The 26,510-nt window shown below is 38.8% G+C and overlaps 1 long non-coding RNA gene across 2 annotated transcripts in view; it reads left to right on the top strand.

The window, feature by feature from the left end:
* LOC132493667 (uncharacterized) overlaps window positions 1–26,510 on the top strand; it is a 97,170-nt gene that overhangs the window by 63,784 nt on the left and 6,876 nt on the right. For both annotated transcript variants that reach the window (XR_009533010.1, XR_009533011.1), the window contains 2 exons: window positions 6,208–6,340; window positions 6,442–6,495. This is a non-coding gene — a long non-coding RNA (uncharacterized LOC132493667). The remainder of the gene's footprint in view (window positions 1–6,207; window positions 6,341–6,441; window positions 6,496–26,510) is intronic.

The following is a 26,510-nucleotide window of genomic DNA, read 5'->3' as shown; positions in this document are numbered from 1 at the left end:
GATTCATTGGCAAATATTTTCTCCCATTCTGAGGGTTGTCTTTTCGTCTTGTTTATGGTTTCCTTTGCTGTGCAAAAACTTTGAAGTTTCACTAGGTCCCATTTGTTTATTTTTGTTTTTATTTCCATTACTCTAGGAGATAGATCAAAAAATATCTTGCTGTGATTTATGTCAAAGAGTGTTCTTCCTATGTTTTCCTCTAAGAGTTTTATAGTGCCCGGTCTTACATTTAGGTCTCTAATCCATTTTGAGTTTATTTTAGTGTATGGTGTTAGGGAGTGTTCTAATTTCATTCTTTTACATGTAGCTGTCCAGTTTTCCCAGCACCACGTATTGAAGAGACTGTCTTTTCTTCATTGTATACCCTTGCCTCCTTTGTCATAGATTAGTTGACCACAGGTGTGTGGGTTTATCTCTGGGCTTTCTATCCTGTTCCATTGATCTATATGTCTGTTTTTGTGCCAGTACCATATTGTCTTGATTACTGTAGCTTTGTAGTGTAGTCTGAAGTCAGGGAGTCTGATTCCTCCAGCTCCATTTTTTTCCCTCAGGACTGCTCTGGCTATTCGGGGTCTTGTGTGTCTCCATACAAATTTTAAGATTTTCTGTTCTAGTTCTGTAAAAAATGCCATTGGTAATTTGATAAGGATTGCATTGAATCTGTAGATTGCTTTGGGTAGTATAGTCATTTTCACAATATTGATTCTTCCAGTCCAAGAACATGGTATGTCTCTCCATCTGTTGGTACTACCTTTAATTTCTTTCATCAGTGTCTTATCGTTTTCTGCATACAGGTCTTTTGTCTCCCTAGGTAGGTTTATTCCTCGGTATTTTATTCTTTCTGTTGCAATGGTAAATGGGAGTGTTTCCTTAATTTCTTTTTCAGATTTTTCATCATTAGTGTATAGGAATGCAAGAGATTTCTGTGCATTAATTTTGTATCCTGCTACTTTACCAAATTCATTGATTAGCTCTAGTAGTTTTCAGGTGGCATCTTTAGGATTCTTTATGTATGGTATCATGTCATCTGCAAACAGTGACAGCTTTACTTCTTCTTTTCCAATTTGTATTCCTTTTATTTCTTTTTCTTCTCTGATTGCCGTGGCTAGGACTTCCAAAAGTATGTTGAATAATAGTGGTGAGAGTGGACATCCTTGTCTTGTTCCTGATCTTACAGGAAATGCTTTCAGTTTTTCCCCATTGAGAATGATGTTTGCTGTGGGTTTTTCGTATGTGGCCTTTATTATGTTGAGGTAGGTTCCCTCTATGCCCACTTTTTGTAGAGTTTTTATATAAATGGGTATTGAATTTTGTCAAAATCTTTTTCTGCATCTATTGAGAGGATCATATGGTTTTTCTTCTTCAATTTGTTAATATGGTGTATCACATTGATTGATTTGCGTATATGGAAGAATCCTTGCATCCTTGGGATAAATCCCACTGGATCATGGTGTATGATCCCTTTAATGTGTTGTTGGATTCTGTTTGCTAGTGTTTTGTTGAGGATTTTTGCATCTATATTCATCAGTGATATTGGTCTGTAATTTTCTTTTTTTGTAGTATCTTTGTCTGGTTTTGGTATCAGGGTGATGGTGGCCTCATAGAATGAGTTTGAGAGTGTTCCTTCTTCTGCAATTTTTTGGAAGAGTTTGAGGAGGATGGATGTTAGCTCTTCCCTAAATATTTGATAGAATTCATCTGTGAAGCCATCTGGTCCTGGACTTTTGTTTGTTGGAAGATTTTTAATCACAGTTTCAATTTCATTACTTGTGATTGGTCTCTTCATATTTTCTATTTCTTCCTGGTTCAGTTTTGGAAGGTTATACCTTGCTAAGAATTTGTCCATTTCTTCCAGGTTGTCCATTTTATTGGCATAGAGTTGCTTGTAGTAGTCTCTTAGGATGCTTTGTATTTCTGAGGTGTCTGTTGTAACTTCTCCTTTTTCATTTCTAATTTTATTGATTTGAGTCCTCTCCTGCTTTTGCTTGATGAGTCTGGCTAATGGTTTATCAATTTTGGTTATCTTCTCAAAGAACCAGCTTTTAGTTTTATTGATCTTTGCTATTGTTTTCTATTTCATTTATTTCTGCTCTGATCTTTATGATTTCTTTCCTTCTGCTAACTTTGGGTTTTGTTTGTTCTTCTTTCTCTAGTTCCTTTAGGTCTAAGGTTATATTGTTTATTTGGGATTGTTCTTGTTTCTTGAGGTAGGATTGTATTGCTATAAACTTCCCTCTTAGAACTGCTTTTTCTGCATCCCATAGGTTTTGGATCGTCGTGTTTTCATTGTCATTTGTCTCTAGGTATTTTTTGATTTCCTCTTTGAATTCTTCAGTGATCTTGGTTATTTAGTAACCTCCATGTGTTTGGCCTCCATGTGTTTGTGTTTTTTACGTTGTTTTCCTTGTAATTCATTTCTAATCTCATAGCGCTGTGGTCAGAAAATATTTTTTATATGATCTCAATTTTCTTAAATTTACTGAAGCTTGACTTGTGACCCAAGATGTGATCTATCCTGCAGAATGTTCCATGCGCACTTGAGAAGAAAGTGTATCTGCTGTTTTTGGATGGAATGTCCTATAAATATCAATGAAATCTGTCTGGTCTATTGTGTCATTTACAGCTTCTGTTTCCTTATTTTTCATCTTGGATGATCTGTCCATTGGTGCAAGTTGCCTTATTTATTGAGGTGCTCCTATGTTGGGTGCATATATATTTATAATTGTTATATCTTCTTCTTGGATTGATCCCTTGATCATTATGTAGTGTCCTTCCTTGTCTCTTGTAACATTCTTTATTTTAAAGTCTATTTTATCTGATATGAGTATTGCTACTCCAGGTTTCTTTTGATTTCCGTTTGCATGGAAAATCTTTTTCCATCCCCTCAGTTTGAGTCTGTGTCCCTAGGTCTGAAGTGGGTCATTTGTAGACAGCATATATATGGGTCTTGTTTTTGTATCCATTCAGCAAGCCTGTGTCTTTTGGTTGGAGCATTTAATCCATTCACGTTTAAGGTAATTATCGATATGTATGTTCCTATGACCACTTTCTTAATTGTTTTGGGTTTGTTTTTGTAGGTCCTTTTCTTCTCTTGTGTTTCCCACTTAGAGAAGTTCCTTTAGCATTTGTTGTAGAGCTGGTTTGGTGGTGCTGAATTCTCTTAGCTTTTGCTTGTCTGTAAAGCTTTTGATTTTTCCATCGAATCTGAATGAGATCCTTGCCAGGTAGAGTAATCTTGGCTGTAGGTTCTTCCCTTTCATCACTTTAAGTATATCATGCCACTCCCTTCTGGCTTGTAGAGTTTCTGCTGAGAAACCAGCTGTTAACCTTATGGGAGTTCCCTTGTATGTTATTTGTCATTTTTCCCTAGCTGCTTTCAATAATTTTTCTTTGTCTTTGATTTTTGCCAATTTGATTACTATATGTCTCGGCATGTTTGTCCTTGGGTTTATCCTGTATGGGACTCTCTGCACTTCCTGGACTTGGGTGGCTATTTCCTTTCCCATGTTAGGGAAGTTTTCGACTATAATCTCTTCAAATATTTTCTCGGGTCCTTTCTCTCTCTCTTCTCCTTCTGGGACCCCTATAATGCGAATGTTGTTGCGTTTAATGTTGTCCCATAGGTCTCTTAGGCTCTCTTCATTGCTTTTCATTCTTTTTTCTTTATTCTGTTCCGCAGCAGTGAATTCCACCATTCTGTCTTCCAGGTCAGTTATCCATTCTTCTGCCTCAGTTATTCTGCTATTGATTCCTTCTAGTGTAGTTTTCATTTCAGTTATTGTATTGTTCATCTCTGTTTGTTCTTTAATTCTGGGTTTTTGTTACACATTTCTTGCATCTTCTCGATCTTCGCCTCCATTCTTTCTCTGAGGTCTTGGATTATCTTCACTATCATTATTCTGAATTATTTTTTTGGAATGTTGCCTATCTCCACTTCATTTAGTTGTTTTTGTGGTGTTTTATCTTGTTCCTTCATCTGGTACATAGCCCTCTGTTTCTTCATCTTGTCTATCTTTCCGTGAATGTGGTTTTTGTTCTGCAGGCTGCAGGATTGTAGTTCTTCTTGCTTCTGCTCTCTGCCCTCTGGTGGATGTCAAGAGCTATTTTTTACTTTTCCTTTTAGATGTAGGTATTTTTCACTGCACAACTCTCCACCGCATTCACCCTGCCTAGGGGAAAAGATTTCCCTGCTTGAAGTTTCAGCTTTCTTTTCTGTGTCCCATTCTGATCTACTCATTATCCAGCCCCCTATCTCTGGTCATCCCCTGTCCCCTTGTTTTTATTTATTTATTTATTTAAAAAAATTTTATTGGAGTATAGTTGATTTACAATGTTATGTTAGTTTCAGGTGTATGGCAAAGTGAATCAGTTATACATATATACGTATCCATTCTTTTTTAGATTCTTTTCCCATATACTTTATTACAGAGTATTGAGTAGTGTTCCTTGTGATATTCAGCAGGTCCTTATTAGTTATCTAGTTTATATATAGTAGTGTGTGTATGTCAGTCCCAATCTCCCAATTTATCCCCCCCCACCCCCTTACCCCCTGGTAACCATAAATTTGTTTTCTATATCTGTAACTCTATTTGAGTGTTTTTGTGTTACTTCTAAATCGAGGCATGGAAACAAAGATCTTCATTTTTCTCTCCTCATTTATTTTTCCTAAGTCATAAAGTTATCTTTTAATATCTGCTTAAAAATCTTTTATACTATCTTAAAGGTTACTTTCCATTTAATCAGTTATTATAAAATATTGGCTATATTCTCTGTGTTGTGTAATAAAATCTTGAGCTTACTTTACTCCCAATAGTTTATACCTCCCACTCTCCCACCCCTATAATGCACCCACCCCCAGTGACCGCTGGTTTGTTCTCTATACCTATAAGTCTGCTTCTTTTTGTTATATTCACTAGTTTGTTATATTTTTAGATTCCACATATAAGTGATATCATACAGTGTTTATCTTTCTCTGTCTGACTTATTTCACTTAGCATAATGTCCTCCAAGTCCATCCATGTTGCTGCAAATGGCAAAATTTCATTCTTTTTTATGGCTGAGTAGTATTCCATTGTATATATGTATATGTGTGTATACCTACACACACACACATACATATCATGTCTGTTGATGGACATTTAGGTTGCTTCATGTCTTGGCAATTGTAAATAATGCTGCTATGAACATTGGGGTCCATGTATCTTTTTGAATTAGTGTTTTTTCTTCTTTTCTTTTTCTTTTTTTTTTTTTTTGGTAATATCTGTTGTTTTATTTGCAACTCACTTACTTTGTCCATGTGTCAGACCTGTGGCTTACTTTACAGTCATTGTTTCTCACCTAAACTATATATCTCTTTCTTTATTAAAAAGGTCACTAGATAAGTTCACTTTCTATGTAGGACTTTAAACATTTTGTTATTTCTAGTATTTCCTTATCATGAAAATATAGTGATGGATAGCTTTATTTGTAAGAATGCCTTTACATCTCTATCTAAAAACTTCCTTAGGATATATTCCTTGTAGTAGAATTAATGAGGGCCCACAGCTGTGGATGATTCGATTTCACAGGTAGACTCACCAGACGCCAATAGGCTTTAATCTAAGACTATCTTCAGTTTGCTTTATAGAAGGATACAAGGCAGGAGACACAGCAGGTACAGATCTTCATTACATTGGCAGAACCATATATTGCTCAAATATATGGTTTCCTTTGTCCCTTCACCCACAAAAGGTGTGTTTGGCTGCTTTAGAGGAGGGCCAGAGGCTACAGAGAAGCTGCTGTCTTCGTGTCCCACCCATCATTTACACTGGTTTTGTCATGTAGACCCAAGGCCATCATACCAGCTTTAGGCTCCTCCAGTCTCGGGGCAGTCCCACACAGCAAGTGAAACAGAGACAGCATCCCACGTTTAGCTTAAGTCTGTAGTTTTAAAGGAAATGGCACTGGGTGAAGGAGATGGAGGATGTCTCCAGATAAGTCTGCAAGTCTGACCTGAGGTTAATTTTCACTCACAACTGTTATGACTTTATCTGAACAATCACACTGCATCTGTCAAGGGTGTTCTAAGGGGTGTATATACATATATATAGATAAATATATATATGTATCTCTCTGTATATATTTTAATAAGAAGCTAAAATTTTCTTTCAGTGTCCTCTAGGACAAAAAGTTCTATCTGAATCTTTCTTTTTTGGATTCTTTCAACAGTGTCCATAGGGTGTACTTCTTCTACATTCTGGGCTGTTGTTCCACTGACTCTACTTGGTCAAGACTGCCTCTTGCATTCTGATGAAGTGTCTCTGAGAACTGGCTGTCCTGTCACCAGCATAACTGAGAAGGGGTATGAGTTTAATTATCTTGTCATTGAGTGTGGGATTCAGAAAGAGGTAAGAGCTGTGACCATTTCAAAATAACAAACTACCCCCCCATCTTACCTTGCAGTGGCTGCTGTGCTTAGCTGGTGCAAGATGGGTGGAGTCAAGGTCAAAGCCAAAGGTGAAGAACCTGCTCATTTTTATGACACTTGAGTTTGATACTTTTAGAATCGAAAGACCAATGGGACCCAGGAATTGGCCTTGAAGGGCTCATGGCCCATTGGGGAGAATACATTGCCATATATTTTATTATGACTTTTCAACCACTCATACATCTTTGGTCCTTAGGTCTCCTAAAGTCTAGAAACACTGAAAAGAACATATCATTCCCAGTTTTCATATTAAGTAACTGAGGCTAAAAACGTAACAGTTTACCCCAAGTCATGCAGCTGTCCAACAGAGGAAGGACTGAAGCTTAGATATTGGTAAATTGAGATTTACATCCTTCTTTGGGAGAAGAAGGTAATGGAAAATTGTGGATTGCAATGTATGTCAGAGGTAGACATCACTAGGGGGATTCAGAAGGAAAGATCTGAGGATGTTTGATGAGAGGTGAATTTGCTAGTACTTTGATAATTTTTACATCTCTGTCCATGAATGAGTTTGGTCTATAATTGCCCTTTCAAATATACTCCTTGGAGTTATTGGCTAAGATGGTAATTTTTTGATCCTTGGTGGTAAAACCTCCTCTATTTTTCATTTTTCTTTGTGGTTATATAGCTAGAGTGAAGTCAAGTCTAGGTACCTTGTCTAAGGTTATAGAACTAGGGAGCGGGAGAGTGGGAATGAACCTGGATTTTCTGACTGGAACTCTCAGGCAATTCAACATTGACCTTTGGTGGAGGAAGAAAAAGTGGACTTTGCACTTAACATGCAGTGGTTTTACAACATGAACTAAAAAAATACGTATGTAGAGAAACATTATATGGAGAATAACTCAACTATCTATTGAGAGGTGTGTGGTTTGTGAGTGATATAAACAATTCCAGTTTCCTTCAGTTTACTACTTTACATCCACAAAACTTGCTAATTCAACTTCTTTTTTGAAGTACGCATATTTCTAATTTCTTTTGCCTTCATGTACCTTTCTCATATTTCAAAGCATGACTTATTATGGGCATAAGGGAAAAAACAACAAAGGCTAAAAGATTGATAGCATGGCTTTACAAAGTTTATACAATTAAATAAGAGATAGTAAGAGCGATGCACAGAGAACAACTACAATGTTATTACAGGGACAAAAAACTATGAAATGAAACAGTCCATCAGAGCTACAGATTTCTTTAAAGGTTATTTTCTCAGGGCATGAAAACCATTTTTAAAGTTTTCAGTATTACAAGACCCTTTTGAAATTATACTTTCAAGGATAGATTTGTATGTGTGGAACAATTTGGTTTATGGTTTTGAAAATTCTCAAGTTCCAGGACTGGGTGGAGGGTGGCGGAGGGGGACTTTTGTTTAACACCTTACCAAGTCAGATTCTTTGAACAAGTTTTATGGTACAAAGGATCTCTTCCTTGGTGGCTTCATTTCTTTCTCAGGTTTACTTTTATTTATTATGAAGATTTTCCATCAAAGGGTAGCATCTAGAATTCCATTAGTTAGCATTAAAAAAATAAAGCAGGGCTTTATCACTCGGTTTAACTACCCGTCATGGAGTAGGGAAGAATAGTTTATTTAAAAAATTTTAAAGTGTACAATATAGTGGTTTTAGTATATTTACAAAGATGTGCAATCATCATCACTATGTAATTCCAGAATATTTTAATCACCCCCAAAAGGCACCTCATATCCATTAGCAGTCACTCCACAGTCTGCTTTCCCTCAGCTCCTGGAAACCTCTAATCTAATTTCTCTTTCTATAAATTAGCATATTCTCGACATTGCATATAAATGGAATCATGTAATATGTAGCCTTCTGTGACTAAATTCTTTCACTTAGCATGTTTTCAAAGTTTATCCATATTGTAGTATATATCAATACTTAATTCCTTTTCATTGCTGAATAATAGTTCATTGTATGGATATACCACACTTGGGTTATTTCCACTTTCTGGCTATTGTGAATAGTGCTGCTATGCACATTTGTGCACAAGTTTTGAATTATCTTGGGTAAATATGTACAAGTTAAATTGCGGGGTCACGTGGTAATGCTAAATTTTTGAGGAACTGCCAGACTTTCCCAAAGTGACTATCGCATTTTACATGCAGTGTATGAGGGTCCAATTTTTCCACATCCTTGCCAATGCTTGCTATTTTCTATCTTTTGGATTCTGGTAACCTTAGAGGGTGTGAAATGGTATTATTGTAGCTTTGATTTGCATTTCCCTGGTGACTAATGATATTGCGTATCTTATAATGTACTTATTGGATGAATTTCTTTTCTTTTTAAAAATTTTTATTGAGCTATAATTGACATATAACATTACATTAGTTTCAGGTGTACAACATAATGATTCAATATTTATATATATATATATTACAAAATGATCACCATGATAAGTCTAGTTAATATGCATCACCACATGTAGCTTCAAAATTTCATTTTTTTGTGATGAGAACTTTAAAGATATACTTAAAAGTATACTGAAAATATGCAATACAGTATTATTAACTAGAGTCACTATGTTGTACATTACATCTCCATCACTTATTGATTTTGTAACTGGAAGTTTGTACCTTTTGACCCTCTTCACCCATTTTGCTCACCCCCAATCCCTGCCTCTGGTAATCACCAATTTGACCAATCTGTTCTCTGTGTGAGCTTGGGTTTTTTTGTTTGTTTGTTTGTTTTTGCTTTTTTAAGTATATTATGTATACTTTCCATATATAAGCGAGATCATGCAGTATTTGTCTTTCTCTGTCTGATTTATCTCACTTAGCATAATGCCCTCAAGATCCATCCATGTTGTCGTGAATGGTGAGATTTTATTTTTTATGCTGGAATAATATTCCATTTGTGTGTGTGTGTATGTGTGTGTGTATATATTTTCTTTATCCATTCATTCATCAGTAGACATTTAGGTTGTTTCCATGTCTTGGCTATTGTAAACAATGTTGCAGTGAGCATGATGGGGTGCAGAAATTTTTTCGAATTGGTGTTTTCATTTTCTTCATATAAGTACCCAGAAGTGGAATTTCTGGATCATATGGTAATTCTATTTTTAATTTTTTTTGAGGAACTTACTTCCATACTGATTTCCATAGTGGTTGCACCAATTTACATTCCCACCAACAGTGCACAGTTGTTCCCTTTTCTTCACGTCCTGACACTTGTTATTTCTTGCCTTTTTGGTAATAACCATTTTAACAGGTGTGAGATGATATCTCATTGTGGTTTTGATTTGCATTTCCCTGATAATTGAGCATTTTTTCATGTACTTGGTGGCCATCTGCATGTTGTCTTTGGAAAAATGTCTATTCAGATCTTCTGCCTGTTTTTAAAAATTGGATTTTTTTATTGAATTGTATGAGTTCTTTACATATTTTGGATATTAACCCCTAATAAGATATATGATTTACAAATATTTTCTCCCATTCAGTAGCTTGCCTTTTAATTTTATTGATGACTTCCTTTGCTGTGCAGAAGTTTTTTTTTTTTTTCCGTACGCGGGCCTCTCACTGTTGTGGCCTCTCCCGTTGCGGAGCACAGGCTCCGGACGCGCAGGCTCAGCGGCCATGGCTCACGGGCCCAGCCGCTCCGCGGCATATGGGATCCTCCCAGACCGGGGCACGAACCCGTATCCCCTGCATCGGCAGGCGGACTCTCAACCACTGCGCCACCAGGGAGGCCCTGTGCAGAAGTTTTTTAGTTTGATGTAGTTCACTTGTTTATCCTTACTTTTGTTGCCTTTGCTTTTGGAGTCAGATCCAAAACAAAACAAAAAAAACATTGCCAAGACCAGTGTCAAGAAATATATTGCCTATGTTTTCTTCTAGGAGTTTTATGGTTTCAGATCTTACATTCAAGTCTTTGATCCACTTTGGGTTAATTTTTATATATGGTGTAATATAGTGGTCCAGGTTCATTCTTTTGCATATGGCTGTCCAGTTTTCCCAACACTATTTATTAAAGAGACTGTACTTTCCCTAATGTGTACTCTTGGCTTGTCATAAATTAATTGACTATATATGTAATGGTTTACTTCTGGGCTCTCCCTATTGTTTCCCATTTGTCTGTATGTCACTTTTCTAGTATTTTATTAAGGAATTTCATATCTACATTCATACAGTATATTGGTCTATAGTTCTTTTTGTGATGTCTGGTTTTGGTATCAGGGTAATACTGGCTTCATAGAATGAGTTGAGCAGTTTTGTCCTCTTCTGTTTCTTGGGAGAGTTTGTGAAGCATTGGTATTAATTCTTTAAATGTTTGGTAGAATTCACCAGTGAAGCCATGTAGGCTTGGATTTCTCTTTGTGGGTAGTGTTTAATTATTAATTCAATCTGCTTACTTGATCTAGGTCTATTCAAATTGAGCATATTTTGAGTTAAGTCAAATTAAGACCAGGATTTCAGGAAAACTTCCAGAGAGCTCAAATAATAACAATTCTCTGGGGATGGGATTTTAGGGAGCCCCAGACTGTTCTGTGTTCTTTGGGTTCTGCTAGGCTGTTGGTTTTCATGGCTACTATGGAGCTGGGGCGATAGGAATTGGCATAGAACAAGTTAGAATGTCACAAAGCTCATTGTTCTTACTGAGATTCTACTGTTAGTCTTGAATACATGCTCCTTGGATGGCTGCAAGCCTTAGGTTAATTTCTAGAATTGTGAGAAAGTTAAATTTGACAGTTTCTGTCAGGTTTTTTTTTTTGTCTTTTATTTTTTAGAAAAGTGAATTTTTGTTTTTGTTTTTTGATTTTAATTGAAATATAGTTGATTTACAATGTTGTTAGTTTTTGATGTACAGCAAAGGGATTCCATTTATATATATATATATATATATATATATATATATTCTTTTCAGATTCTTTTCCATTGTAGTTATTACAAGATGTTGAATCTAGTTCCCTGTACTATACAGCTGGACCTTGTTGTTTATCCATTTTGCATATAGTAGTTTGTGTCTGCTAATCCCAAACTCCTAATTTATCCATTACCCCACCTTTTCGCCCTCTGGCAACCATAAGTTTGTCTTGTATGTCTGTGGGTCTACTTATGTTTTGTAAATAAGTTCATCTGTATCATTTGGTAAACTTCACACATTAAGTGATATCTTATGATATTTGTCTTTCTCCATCTGATTTACTTCACTTAGTATGATAATCCCTAGGTCTATCCATGTTGCTATAAATGGCAATGCTTCATTTTTTTATGGCTGAGTAATATTCCATTGTGCATATATACCCCATCTTCTTTATCCATTCATCTGTTGATGGACATTTAGGTTGCTTCCATGTCTTGGCTACTGTAAACAGTGCTGCTATGAACATTGGGGTGCATGTATCTTTTTGAATTAGAGTTTTCTCTGGACATAAGCCTAGGAGTGGGAATCCTGGATGATATGGTAACTCTATTTTTAGTTTTTAAAGGAACCTCCATACTGTTCTCCGTAGTGGCTGCACCAATTTACATTCCTACCAACAGTGTAGGGAGGGTTCCCTTTTGGAGAAGTGAATTTTTGGTGATCTTTATTCTGCTATACTGGAACTTACTATTGAATACATTTTTAATTAATACGAGAAATAAGGAGCACACAGTATCCATTTTCCATACTTTATATACAATTGATAGAATTTTTTTTTTTTTTTTTTGCGGTACGTGGGCCTCTCACTGTTGCGGCCCCTCCCACTGCAGAGCACAGGCTCCGGACACGCAGGCTCACCGGCCATGGCTCACGGGCCTAGCTGCTCCGCAGCATGTGGGATCTTCCCGGACCGGGGCATGAACCCGTGCCCCCTGCATCGGCAGGCAGACTCTCAACCACTGCACCACCAGGGAAGCCCTAGTTTGACTTCTTATGGTGAGTGAAGATGAAGCTGGAAAAGATAGAGTTGATAAAGGGCTTTCAGAAAGGTGAGTGAGTGGTTCCACCTGTCACTTAATTAAGCACACCTTCCCACCAGGAACCCTCCTCAATATTAGCTATTGTATTTCTGTGCCCCTCTTGAACCAATCTTGAGCTTTGAACCCTTATCTCAGAGTCTGATCCTATGCAGATTACATGCCGCTTACTAGCTGTGTGACTCGGGGCAGGTTATTTAATTCCTCCATGTATCACTTGATCATCTGTATAATGGGAGGAAAATAATATCTACCCCCTAGGACTGTTTCAATGACTAAATGAATGAATTTATGGAAAACTTTGAGAACAACATATGTTCAAACTTTAAGTCCTATGTAGCAGATACAATGAATAAGCCATAGGTCTGTCAGTTTAATACTATTAGAGATGAGTTGCAGAATATTTTTAGCATGACCTCACTTGTAAAGCTTTAAAAATATGCAAATGTGCTATATTTGTAAAACGAACGCTATCTATATATACTCATTTAGTAAAAGTGTAAAACCATGCGTGGGAATGACGGTTACCATCTCAGGAGAGGGAAGGAGAATTGCGTTAAGTAGGGGCACATGGTGGGGGGTCTCCATTGTAATGTTTTATTTCTAAAATATATCTGAAACAAACATAAAAATGTTAAAATCTGTTACAGCTGAGTGGTGGGCATATAAAGGTTATATCCTTTAATTTTCCAGTTGTTTGAAAAGTTTTTTTCTTTTTCTTATAAATTACACCTTGAATATAGAGACCGAATAACATTGGCTTGTATGTCTGCACTTTTACAAGGTGTTCTTTATCAAGTTCACTTTCCAAATCAGAGAACAAAGCCTAAGAGGTGGAATTGCCATTTTCACTTCTAGCAAGAAGCAAAGCCAGACCTGAGTGGTGTCTTTTATACTCTAATCTTCCACAGATGTTATTAATATTGACAGGTGCAGGCAGTACTGTTCTACTGTTTAGCAGTTTTCTTAATTGTGGATACGTCATATTTTCAATTCAGTAGAAACATAATAATCCTTTACTGTTGGTAGCTTAAGTCCTTTAAGAAAGTTTAGTAGCCATGGTGGAAATGAACACCATTGGGTCAACAACGAGACAGAATACAAAGCTTGACTACACTGCAGGCCTATTGGTTTTTGGTGTTTTTTTTTTTTTTTTTGCGGTACGCGGGCCTCTCATTGTTGTGGCCTCTCCCGTTGCGGAGCACAGGCTCCGGATGCGCAGGCTCAGCGGCCATGGCTCACGGGCCCAGCCGCTCCGCGGCATGTGGGATCTTCCCAGACCGGGGCACGAACCCGTGTCCCCTACATCGGCAGGCGGACTGTCAACCACTGCGCCACCAGGGAAGCCCTGCAGGCCTATTGGGAACAGCTGTAGTAAGAATTTTTTTTTTTTTCGGTACGCGGGCCTCTCACTGTTGTGGCCTTTCCCGTTGCGGAGCACAGGCTCCGGACGCGCAGGCTCAGCGGCCGCCATGACTCACGGGCCCAGCCGCTCCGCGGCATGTGGGATCTTCCCGGACCGGGGCACGAACCCGTCTCCCCTGCATCGGCAGGCGGACTCTCAACCACTGCGCCAGCAGGGAAGCCCCGTAAGAATATTTCTTTACCTTTCTCCAAGATCAATAGGATGAGATTAATTTTCATTCTTGGATTCTGGGAACAGGTAAATTGATAATTTTTTTTCTAATGAGTTTTGGATTTCTTATTTGACAGTACTTTCAATTGATCTGAGGCTAATTAAGAACTCACTTTGGGGGGTGGGATTCCACCAAGCTTATTTCCATAGCAGGCTAGGATGGTCCTCTAGGTTTGAATCCCCTTCAACTTGCCTGTCTAGATGGATAAAAGCTTTCAAGTCTGTTGTAGCTGCTCCCCTCAGTGCCCCAGAGGGAGATAGATGCATTTTAACAAAATATTTTTGGAGGACTCACCTTAAATCTGAAATAATGACCGAGTATGTAATCAAAGAACCCCATCAGTTAAGACAAAGCTCTGTGGCATCCCTAAATTGATCCCACAAAGGCCCCTATAAGTCACTTGACCTGTGTAGGACAAACTCTCAGGAATTTCAGAGATCCCCCAGGTCCACGAACATGAAAAAGAGCTGTTTAATTGTATGAGGCCTACATATACTTTTGAGTACCAGAGCCGTCATAAAAATGTTCCTTTCAGGAGGCTGAGTGATCGTGCTGTAAAAGTTTTCCTTTGGTGGATAACTCTTTGCACCTGAGCACAGGCACAGGCCTAAAATCTTGCGAGGCTTCCTAAACCTTCACCTTCTGGTTCCTGAACAGTCCTTGCTAGGAGTGTTCATTATCAAGATGAAAGCCTCTATGTGGTTAAGAGAGCTGCTTTTCCTTAGTCCCTTGATTTTTACTAGGTCTGGGCTGTTGCCAAATAGGTGAGAAATATTGGGTTGATGGTGATTTAATTGAAAGATTGCCAGTGATGGGCCTTCAGCGTGGTGGTTTTGACAGTATTTGCTCCTAATAACAAAGGCCAGTGGGAAACTTTACGCCCTTTGACCAACATCTCCTTGTTAGGTGACTAAGGCATCTCTTTTCTGCCATAGCCCCTGGTAACCACCATTATACTTTCTCCTATGAGTTTAATTACTTAGGTTATTTAGATTCTTCATAGAAGTGGGATCATGTATTTTTTGTTCTTCTGTGTCTGGCTTCTTCCACTTAGCATAATGTACTCCAGGTTCATCCATGAAGTTGCAAATGACAGGATTTCCTTATTTTTAAAAGATTAATATCACCTTATGTGTAAATATCACATTTTCTTTATCCATTCATCCACTGATGGACATTTAGTTTGCTTCCATATCTTGGCTATTGTGGATAGTGCCTCAGTGAACATGAGAGGACAGATATCTCCTTGAGATCCTGTTTTCATTTCCTTTAGATATATACCCAGAATGGGATTGCTGGATCCTATGTCAGTTCTATTTTAATTTTTTTTTTCTTTTTTTTTTTTTCGGTACGCGGGCCTCTCACTGTTGCGGCCTCTCCCGTTGCGGAGCACAGGCTCTGGACGCGCAGGCTCAGGGGCAAGGCTCACGGGCCCAGCCGCGCTGCGGCATGTGGGATCCTCCCGTACCGGGGCACGAACCCGCGTCCCCCGCATCGGCAGATTCTCAACCACTGCGCCACCAGGGAAGCCCTATTTTAATTTTTTGAAGACTCTTCCTACTGTTTTCCATAGTGGCTGCACCAATTTATATTCCTCCCAACAGGGCACAAGGGTTCCTTTTTCTCCACATTCTTGCCATCACTTGTTATATTTCCTTTATGATAACAGTCACCCTAACGGATGTGAGGTGATATCTCACTGTGGTTTTGCATTTCCCTGATCAGTGATATTGAGCACTTTTTCATATATGTGTTGGTTATTTGTATGTCTTCTTTTGAGAAATATCTATTCAAGTCCTTTGGCCATTTTAAAATCAGGTTATTTATTGATTTATGCTATTTTGGACATTAACCCTTTATCAGATATGTGGTTTGCAAATATTTTCTCCCATTCCATAGGTGGCCTTTTCACTTTGTTGATGGTTTCCTTTGCTGTGCAGAAGCTTTTTAGTGTGATGTGGTCCCATTTGTCTATTTTTGCTTTTGTTACTTGTGCTTTCAGTGTCATATCCAAGAAATCATTGCCAAGGCCAACGTCAAGAAGATCTTCTCTATGTTTTCTTCTAGGAGTTTTCCAGTTTCAGGTCTTATATTTAAGTCTCTAATCCATTTTGAGTTGATTTTTGTGAATGGTGTACCATAGGGGTCCAGTTTTATTCTCTTGCATGTGGATATCCAGTTATCCCAATGCTATATAAGTCCAGAGATCTACTGTACACCAGAGTGCCTGCAGTTGACAATACTGTACGTTTAAAATTTTGCTAAGAGGATAGATCTTAGGTTAAGTGTTCTTATCACATGCACAAAAATAAGAGAATGGGAGGAAAAAATATGTGTAAAGGTGTTTTTTTAAATACTACTAATAGAGAGGGATCATATGTATTCTTATATTTTTAAAAAATTTTAATTTTTTAAAAGCAGTTTTAGGTTCACAGCAAAATTGAGAGGAAGGGACAGGAGTTTCCCATATACCCCTGCCCCGCCCCAGACACAGCCTCCCATTATCAACATCCCGCACCAGAGTAGCACTTCTGTTGAAGTTGATGTGTGAACGTAGATTCATCATATGCACCCGAAGTCTGTAGTTTACCTTAATGTTCACTCTCGTACATTTATGGGTTTGGACATGTATCCACCATTCAAGTATTACACAGAATAATTTCATTGCCCTAAAAAACCTCTGTGCTCTGCCTATTTATCCATTCTGACTCAGCGTAAAAGCTCCAGTCTTAATTATGGCCCAGGAAGCACTCTGCAGTCTGATTTTATTATATTCCAGGGAAGAGGGCTAGGGAGTGCCAGCCCTCAGCTCCTACCAGGCTAACCCACCCTCCTCACTCTACTTTATTTTTTTAAAATTTATTTTATTGGGGCCTCCCTGGTGGCGCGGTGGTTGAGAGTCCGCCTGCCGGTGCAGGGGATACGGGTTCGTGCCCCGGTCCGGGAGGATCCCATATGCCGTGGAGCGGCTGGGCCCGTGAGCCATGGCCGCTGAGCCTGCGTGTCCGGAGCCTGTGCTCCGCAACGGGAGAGGCCACAACAGTGAGAGGCCCGCATACCGCAAAAAAATAAATAAAATAAAATAAATAAAAAATAAAATTTATTTTATTGAAGTATTTACAAGTTGTATTCATTTCTGCTGCACAGCAAAGTGATTCAGTTATACATACGTATACTCTTTCATATTCTTTTCCATTATGGCTTATTACAGTACATTGAATATAGTTCCCTATGCTATGCAATAGGACCTTGTTGTTTATCCGTCCTGTATATAATGGTTTGCATCTGCTAATCCCAAACTCCCAAATCAACCCTCCCCTGCTCCCCTCTCCCTTGGCAACCACACATCTGCTATGTCTGCCCTCACTCTGTTTTAGCTGTTTGACCTCCTTGTCATTCGTTGAATAGGCCAGGCATGCTCTTGCCTTAGGACCTTGGCACCTTGATGATCTGCCTAGAATTCTCACTGCCCCCTATTCTTCTATGGCTGGCTCACCTGACAACTTCAGGTTTCTGCCTAAATGTTACTTTCTCAGTGAGGCTTTTTGTTTTTGTGCTGTGAAGTTTTATTTATTTATTTATAAATTTTTGTTGACATGTAGTTGATTTACAATGTTGTGTTAGTTTCTGGTGTACAGTAAAGTGATTCAGTTATACAGTGAGGCCTTCCTTGACTGAGAAAATTATTTTAAATTTTATCCCATGTACAGCTCTAAACCTTTTGTAGTGTTTATCACCATCTAATATGATACATATTTTACTTATTTATTTCATATTCTCCGTATCCTTTCATTATAGTATCAGCTCCAGGAGATTCCTTCCCCCACTTCTGTATCTCCAGTGCCTAGAACAGAACCTGGCATATAACATATTTCATTCATTCTAACAAGCACATTTTTTTTCATATAATAAGACATCCAAATTTTAGAGGCTTTATAATCAATGACATTACAGTTGGCTGGTGGACAGGTGTGCTGTAGCTGCGATCACTTGCACATGAAGAATTTGATCTGAAATTTTCTGTTGACACCTCCTGGTAAGATCAGAGAGGGTCAGCATGAACACTTGAGAAATTGGGGTCACCGATGGACAGGCAATTCTGGAGATAAGAGTGGAGCATTCTTTTAAGAGATTCTGCATTATCAATGCTTGTGATGGCTCAAAGCATGATAATTATGTGAGAAAACAGGGACTGATGATGCTGAGCCAGGAAGCAATTTGGAAGATGCAGACTCGTGATGAAAATATTTTGGGATTTACTTTCACCAGCTACTTTGTTTACATTTGCTTTTGTATGTAGCATGTGAGTGATATGATTAAAAATGTCCACAGAGCTCTTTTAATTTGCATAGAATGATTCTAAGATTAAGTAACGAAATGTGTCAGATTACTTGGTAGCTTCTTTCATCTTAGTGGTCCATAAAATACTGGTGTATCTAAAGTTGGAAGAATCTTAGATTCAAGGGAACAGCTGGAACAGATGCTCAAAGATTTGTTAAATGAGCGAATGGAAGTTCATCCTGACTTTTTTCTTCTCCAAAAGGCCCTCATGGCTCCTTCTAAACCTATGAAACAGTGCCATCTGCAGGGAAGGCAGCTCATGATGTCTGGTTTGGTTGTGAAGTCCCCAGAGAAGTCAGTATTTGTTTTTCTTCCCTGTGAGGTAGGAGATAGATGGGCCCCTGGGCTGGACAGCTGGTGTTTGTCAAGTGGAGCAAAATTGAAGCTTTGTTCTCACCCAGACACTCCAAGGACAAAGGTAGTGGCAGAAGCTGAGCTCTGCTGGAATAAAGAGATAAAATGACCACTCCTGAGGTCAAGGAAAACTTCCCGGTCTGCATACGCACAGGAAGGCTCCTTGGGGAACAAAAGGGGAGGGGGTGTCACCCCATAATAAGTGTGGACATGCACCCATAGGCCTCTGCAGTGGGATCCATCTTAGCAAAAAGTTGCACATATATGTTGGGGAGAGTCCTAGGACAGGTCAGGTGTGAAAAAGAAACAAGATAATTGGCCAAATGTAAACAAAGACCTGGAAGGACTGCACTCCCCATTAGAGAGGAAGCCCCTATCCTTTCTACCTTGCTTCTGACTTAGACAAACTGTTTCTCTATGTGCTCTCCCAGATGTTATGCTGTGTCTCTAATAATAAACTTTGTACCTGTTTTTACAGTTTTTGCCTCCTTGAAACACTCTTGCTTTCAAAGCGGGTAAGAGCCAGGGGAACTTTGCTTCTAGCCTCTAGCCCCTGGTGGTCTAGTGGCTAGGAGTCCTGGTTTTCATCCAGGCTGCCCAGGCTGAATTCCTGGGCAGGGAACTGAGATCTCTCTTTGGGACTGCTCACTGCTGTCTCTCCAAGATCACCTGTGTGTGTGCCTGTGTATTTGTGGAGGGAGCAGGGGAGGGTCCTAGTCTATGCTGCAGGGGAGCGGGGCAGAGAATGAAGATCTAGAGTCTAAAGAAAAGGTCTGAGCCTTGAGGTATTTTCAGTCTAGCTTGAGAGGCTGTCTCTTCTCCCAGCAGAGATTTTCATCTTCAAGAACCAACTCACTATCCAAGAAAATCTTTTTTTTTTCCTTTTCTTGAAAGTGATATTGTATGCCTTTTATTTCTCTTCTCTGAACACGGGGAAACACACGGGTGATTTTCCTTTCTTGTCAAACTTCTCTTTCCCACATATTAATGAACAATGTTTGAGCACCTGTTCAATCCCAGACCCTGCTTTAGGTCCCAGGAGGTATGCATTTGGCAGGAAACATAAGGCCACTGAACTCATGGAGCTGACTTTCTGGCATAGAAGATAGACAGTAAACACATAACAAATAATTGATAATTTCATATTGCAGCAAGTGGTTTAAAGTGATAGTGGTGGGTAAAAATGGAAACTGGGTGGGGAAGGGCAGGGCTTAGAAGCAGCACGTTCTGGGATGGCCTCCCAAGGGGGTGATGTCCAAACTGAGAAAGGATGAGAGCATGCCAGCCACCAGTGCTTCAGTGAAAGGGCATTCCAGGCTAAGGGAACACGAAATGCAAAAGCCCTGATGTGGAAGAGAGCATGGCACCATCCAAGGACAAAGAGGAAGTCAGTGTGGCCACACAGGTGGACAGACTTGGGATCTTTTTGAAAAGCACAATGACCAGGGGTTGTTGGTGGACTAGATATGGAGGGTGAAGGAGTAAAGGAAATAGAGGGATCAAAGATAATGTCTAGGATTTGGGGCCTGGGTAGTCAAGTGGATTATGATGCTGCTTAATGATGAACAGTTTGCACAGAAAGATGAATTCTGGACAAGTGGCCATGTCAAGTAGGTAAATAGATACACAATCCTGGACAAGTCAGAGAGGGAGCCAAACAAGGGCTCAGGTTGAACCAAGCCAACAATCCCGGTGTTAGTCTCAGTTCTGATGTTAGGCTATGCTATCTTGGGTACCACTGCATCAGTTCAACAAACATGTACTGAGCATCCACTGTATGGACTTTTCAGCCATGGATATAGAAAAGGGGGAAGGAATCTTTTTTCCAGGGTACAATTTTTTGGTGGAAGGGGGAGAGTTTAATGGATGAAAAGAAGTAAGAGTGTGAAGAATAAGAATTGTGTGCCGATGGGTAGGGACCACTCATCTTTACTGGAATATTTAATTCTTGTCACCTGGCAGTGCTGAGTTTCCCTGAGTACTTTTGGGAAAGGGGATCAGAATTGCAACATGATGTTTTTCTATTTCAACAGGGATAGAATGGGACTTCTTTTACTTTGATTCCTTAGTTATGGAAGAGGAGATTGAATCTCAAAAATGTGTATAAAGCAATGAATTATATTTGGGTCCAGTGACCCATGAGTTGGCAGACTGATTTGAGGTAGGTTGTGTTGTTTTGTTTTTTTTGTTTTTACCCTGTCATGGCTTGTGAGATTGAGATTCAGGTAAGAGTAGGATGCATTTCTCACACTTTTGTCTTTTTGCTTTTATAAAGTCCAAATACTTGTTCCGAATTTGTCTTTGTAATAGGTGCTATGCTACTAATTTTGCTTTCAAACAATGCAGAATGAGGGAAAAGTAGGTTTTCTACTAAGAGTGAGGACATTTACTAAAGTAGGAGATGAAGAGTGAGTTTTCCCTTTTCATTTATGTACTTGGGGTATCCTCTATACAGGACACTCTAGTTGGGTTGGCAAACTTTTTCTGGAAAGGGGCAGATAGCAAATATTTTAGGTTTTGTGAGCCATGCCTTGTAAACCATGATAGCTATTGCAACTATTCTGTCATTGTAGCTCAAAAGTAGCAATAGACAATATGCAAATGAATGAGCATGTCTGTGTTTCAATAACACTTTTTTTTATGGACACTGAAATTTGAATTTCACATAATTTTCATGTGTCATGGAATACTCTTCTTTTGGTTTTGTTTTACCCACTTAGCTTACATAGGCTAGCTCTACATTATATAAGGTATATCTTTGTAGTATAAACTCCTGACAGTTTTTTGGATTATAATGCAAGTGCCTGACTTAAGCTTTTGATTACCGATGCATCCACTTCAAAGATGGCTATCTCAAAAAAACACATCACCAGATAGAGTCAGGCCCCATCTCTCATTGACTTAGACAACTGACCATTTGGCCTCTTTAATTCCTACTCCTAACGTTATAGACTCATCAATAAAGGGTGTGTCTGCAAAAACCTAGGTCCCCAACCCTGGACCCCAATAAAAGCGGAACTCCAGGCCCGGGCTCACTTTCTACCTGTGACCTCATCATGTGGCCCCAGATATGCTGTGTACCCTCCAGGACCTATGAGTAAGAACCCTTGTCTTTCAAACTTTCCTGATGGTTATTGCTGAGGGCATCTTGCAACCCTAAGAAAAACCACAATAGTGGGCCAGCCAGGACCTTGGTTTTGAAAGGGGAGATGTCTGTGGGAAACTCTCAGTGGCCCCAGTTGGTGCCCCAGGTATTTCTAGCCATAGCCTCACTATAGGTGGGATGAGGGCAGGAAACAATCTTGCTGCAGATCTCATATTTCAAAACTAATTAAAGACTTTTTTTTTTTTTTTTTTTTTTTTGCGGTACGCGGGCCTCTCACTGCTGTGGCCTCTCCCGTTGTGGAGCACAGGCTCCGGACGTGCAGGCTCAGCGGCCATGGCTCACGGGCCCAGCCGCTCCGTGGCATGTGGGATCTTCCCGGACTGGGGTACGAACCCATGTCCCCTGCATCGGCAGGTGGACTCTCAACCACTGCGCCACCAGGGAAGCCCTAAAGACTTATTTTTATCCCCACAAAATAAGAGAAGATGGATGTGTTGGTGAACAGAAATGGAGAAACGTCAAAAATTTAAAGCACAATAAACACTTGTAGTAAGACTTTTGGTATTACTATTGCCTTTTTCCAGGTCACCCCAAAATACTAAATTCAAACAATAGTTTGACTTAGGACCAACTGTATTGTAGCAGTGTTCATCTTGCGTCTCTGAGCTTAACCTTTTTTGGGGTCCTTCTTCATAGCATTTTATAATATCTAATTTCCATTCTAAACTTATTCTTGGGAAGTGTTTTTGTACAACTGTACTATTATTACCACTTAGTGTTTGCAGAGGAGTGTTTTGGACTTGATACATTTTCATCATAATAATGAGATGTTTACATTACCAGACAGTGTCCCAAATCATTCATATAAGTTATGAGTAGCTACAATAATACCCTTAATCATGCAATAATGTCCCAAAATGGTGAGGACATCTATTACCAGCTAAACTGTTTGAAAACTGTGGTAACATTACTGTTCTAAAGTAATCCTTTTTGGTTACCTAACATTGTTTTCTTGCTCTATTTAAAACTCTGTATAACTTACATATATATCTTCTGAATCCAATAACTTCTGCTTCATTGAGTGAATAGAACTTCCTAGACCCTTTAAGATGAAGATAGTTTTTTCCCCAGTGGGTTGAAAGGTAAATGAGAGTCAACAGACATGAAGGTCATTTCAAAGAGCACTCATATGTTATCAACTTCTTAGTTTAAATATGCAAACCTTCTCATGACATATGAGATAACTTCCATTCAAATTTCTGTGTTCTATCAGGTGTCTGCAGATAGACACTTTTTAACTGTCCTGCTGTACATTCCAAGGAACCAAACACAGACTTTTGAGTTTTATTGGATATGTAAGACTTCCTAGTGAGTCTCACAAATCAGTTAGTTTCCGGTTTAACTGTTGGCAGCCTCTCATCAAATGTAGAATTTCAGAAAATACCACAGTTCAGCCACAGATGCTGTATAAGAGCGTAGATTGTATAGCTCTTTAGTTTTGTTTTTCTAATTGAAGTATAGTGGATTTACAATGTTGTGTTAGTTTTAGGTGTAGAGCAAAGTGATTCAGTTATACACACACACACACACATATATATATATATAATTTTTTTCAGATTCTTTTCCTTTATAGGTTATTATAAAATATTGAGTACAGTTCCCTGTGCTATACAGTAGGTCCTTGTTGGTGATCTATTTTATATATAGTAGTGTGTATATGTTAATCCTAAACTCCTGATTTATTGCTATTCCCAGCCCCTTTCACCTTTGGTAAACATAACTTTGTTTTCTATGTCTGTGGGTCTACTTCTGTTTTGTATGTAAGTTCATTTGTATCTTAGATTCCACAAATAAGTGATATCATATGATATTTGTCTTTCTCTGTTTGGTTTATCTCACTTGATACTCTCTAGGTCCATTCCTGTTGTTGCAAATGGCATTATTTCATTCTTTTTTATGGCTGAGTAATATTCCATTGTATATATGTACCACATCTTCTTTATCCATTCATCTGTTGATTGATATTTAGGTTACTTCCATGTCTTGGCTAGGACTTCCAAGACAAGTGGTGAGAGTGGACATCCTTGTCTTGTTCCTGATCTTAGAGGAAAGGCTTTCAGCTTTTTACCATTGAGTGTGGTGTTAACTGTGGGTTTGTTATATATGGCCATTATCATGTTGAGGTATGTTTCCTCTATGCCCACTTTCTGGAGAGTTTTTATCATAAATGGATGTTGAATTTTATCAAAAGCTTTTTCTGCTTCTATTTAGGTAATCATATGGTTTTTATTCCTCAATCTGTTAATGTGGTGTATCACACTGATTGATTGGTGGATATTAAAAAATCCTTGCATCCCTGGGATAAATCCCACTTGTTCGTGGTGTATGACCCTTTTAATGTATTGTTGGATTCAGTTTGCTAGTACTTTGTTGAGGATTTTTGCATCTGTATTCATCAGTGATATTGGCATATAATTTGCTTTTTTTTTTTTTTTTTTTTTTTTTTTTTTTTTTTTTTTTTGCGGTACACGGGACTCTCACTGCTGTGGCCTCTCCCATTGCGGAACACAGGCTCCGGACGCACAGCCTCAGTGGCCATGGCTCATGGGCCCAGCCGCTCCGTGGCATGTGGGATCCTCCTGGACTGGGACACGAACCCGTGTCCCCTGCATCGGCAGGCAGACTCTCAACCACTGTGCCACCAGGGAAGCCCTAATTTGCTTTTTCTGTAGTATCTTTGTCTGGTTTTGGTATCAGGGTGATGGTGGCCTCATAGAATGAGTTCAGAAATATTCCTTCCTCTGCAATTCTTGGAATAGTTTCAGAAGGATAGATGTTAACTCTTCTCTAAATATTTGATGGAATTTGACTATGAAGCCATCTGGTCCTGGACTTTTGTTTGTTGGGAGTTTTTAAATCACAGATTCAATTTCAGCACTTGTAATTGGTCTGTTCATATTTTCTATTTCTTCCTAGTTCAGTCTTGGGAGATTGTACGTTTCATTTATTTCTGTTCTGATCTTCGCAATTTCTTTCCTTCTACTAACTTTGGGTTTTGTTTGTTCTTCTTTCTCTAGTTGCTTTAGGTCTAATGTTAGGTTGTTTATTTGAGATTTCTTTTGTGTCCTGAGGTAAGATTGTATCACTATAAACTGTCCTGAGGTAAGATTGTACCACTATAAACTTACCTCATAGAACTGCTTTGCTGCATCCTCCCATGGATTTTGGATTGTCATGTTTTCGTTTTCATTTGTCTCTAGGTTTTTTTCTTTTTGACTGTGCCATGTGGCATGCAGGATCTTAGTTCCCCAACTAGGGATTGAACCTGTGCCCCTGCAGTGGAAGCATGGAGTCTTAACCACTAGACCGCCAAGGAAGTCCCGGTCTCTAGATATTTTTAATTTCCTCTTTGACTAGAAGTAAGTTATTTTTTAAAGTGAGGGATGGCTTATAGCATAATGAATCACAGCTTTCTGAAAACTACTAAGTTTTGATGCATATTTGATGCACAATTCTTAAGCAGCTGTAGGAATAGAGTTCCTGAGTATGCATAGGAACTTGCATAGAGCATGCAAGTGGATGGCCAGATTTCTCTCTCATGGAAGAGAGGGCTCATCATTTGATGCACAGGGGAATGATCCAATGGTACATAGTCAGATTCCTGAAAAGACAAAAACACAGAGCACAGACCCTGTGTTCATTGTTTCTAAGAAAAGCAGAGTAAATGTTTGTGTATAAATCTTGAGACAGAATGTTCTATCTTTCAAACTCTGTCTTTCAGACAACAATGATTCATTTATAGTATTATATGCCTGGTGTTATGGATGGTTATGGATACTTGACAATTTCAATCTTCAAAACACATATTGTTATGCAGGCATTTAATTCTTTTAGGAAGACTTTGAATCCTAACTTTAGGAGTCTTCTGAGTTACCCTTTACTGGTTATCTGCACACTCAAAACCACCATTTTGTACTCTTAATAATATTATTTTTAGGATCCAGGTATCTACTGATGTTGGAATTGAAAGATATTTTACCTTAGTTTTGGTTATAAAATTCTAAATAAAGTTTTAGGGGTTAAACTCTTATTTAAAATGACCCCAGTTAGTGTCCCAATACAAACAATTAAAAAATATAATTTCTGTTCTGGAAGTACTTTAGAAACAGGGTACTTAAATAATAAAGCTTCATGACCATTGAGCAATATTAAGAAATGCTACTTGTAAGTTTCCTTACCTCAGCCATCTTGCAGAATCAATCTCTTTACCCTCTCTTTTGGCTTAGCCTGTTAAATTTTTCTTTGAGTACCAAATCAAAGGCAATTTTTAGAAACTCCTTTTTGGATAAAATGGGAGAAAAAGGAAATACATGCCTTTAGATCTATTTATATATCTTTGTTTATGGACTGTACTTCGGGTTGAACCAATTTGTTATTTGTGACATCCACAGATGTGCTGCTCATACTTCCTTTCAAGGAAAGATGCATTGCCCATCCCAGAACAGCTTCCAGCTGTTAACTCCATTGCTCCTTAGCCTTTGAGCAGGACCATACTCTTCTCTTGGGGGTTCCAATCCATGCCTGAGCAAGATTGGAACAAAGGTCTAGCCATTGCTGCCCAACCTGGGACTCCTCTAAAGGGCAATTTTTAGAACCCCTTGTTGGACTGGCACAGATACAGTCACGTCTCAGTCT

The sequence above is a fragment of the Mesoplodon densirostris genome, chromosome 7 (assembly GCF_025265405.1).
Source record: "Mesoplodon densirostris isolate mMesDen1 chromosome 7, mMesDen1 primary haplotype, whole genome shotgun sequence".
NCBI lineage: Eukaryota > Metazoa > Chordata > Mammalia > Artiodactyla > Ziphiidae > Mesoplodon > Mesoplodon densirostris.
Note: the sequence above shows the minus strand (reverse complement) of the source record. Positions and strands in the feature narration are given on the sequence as shown.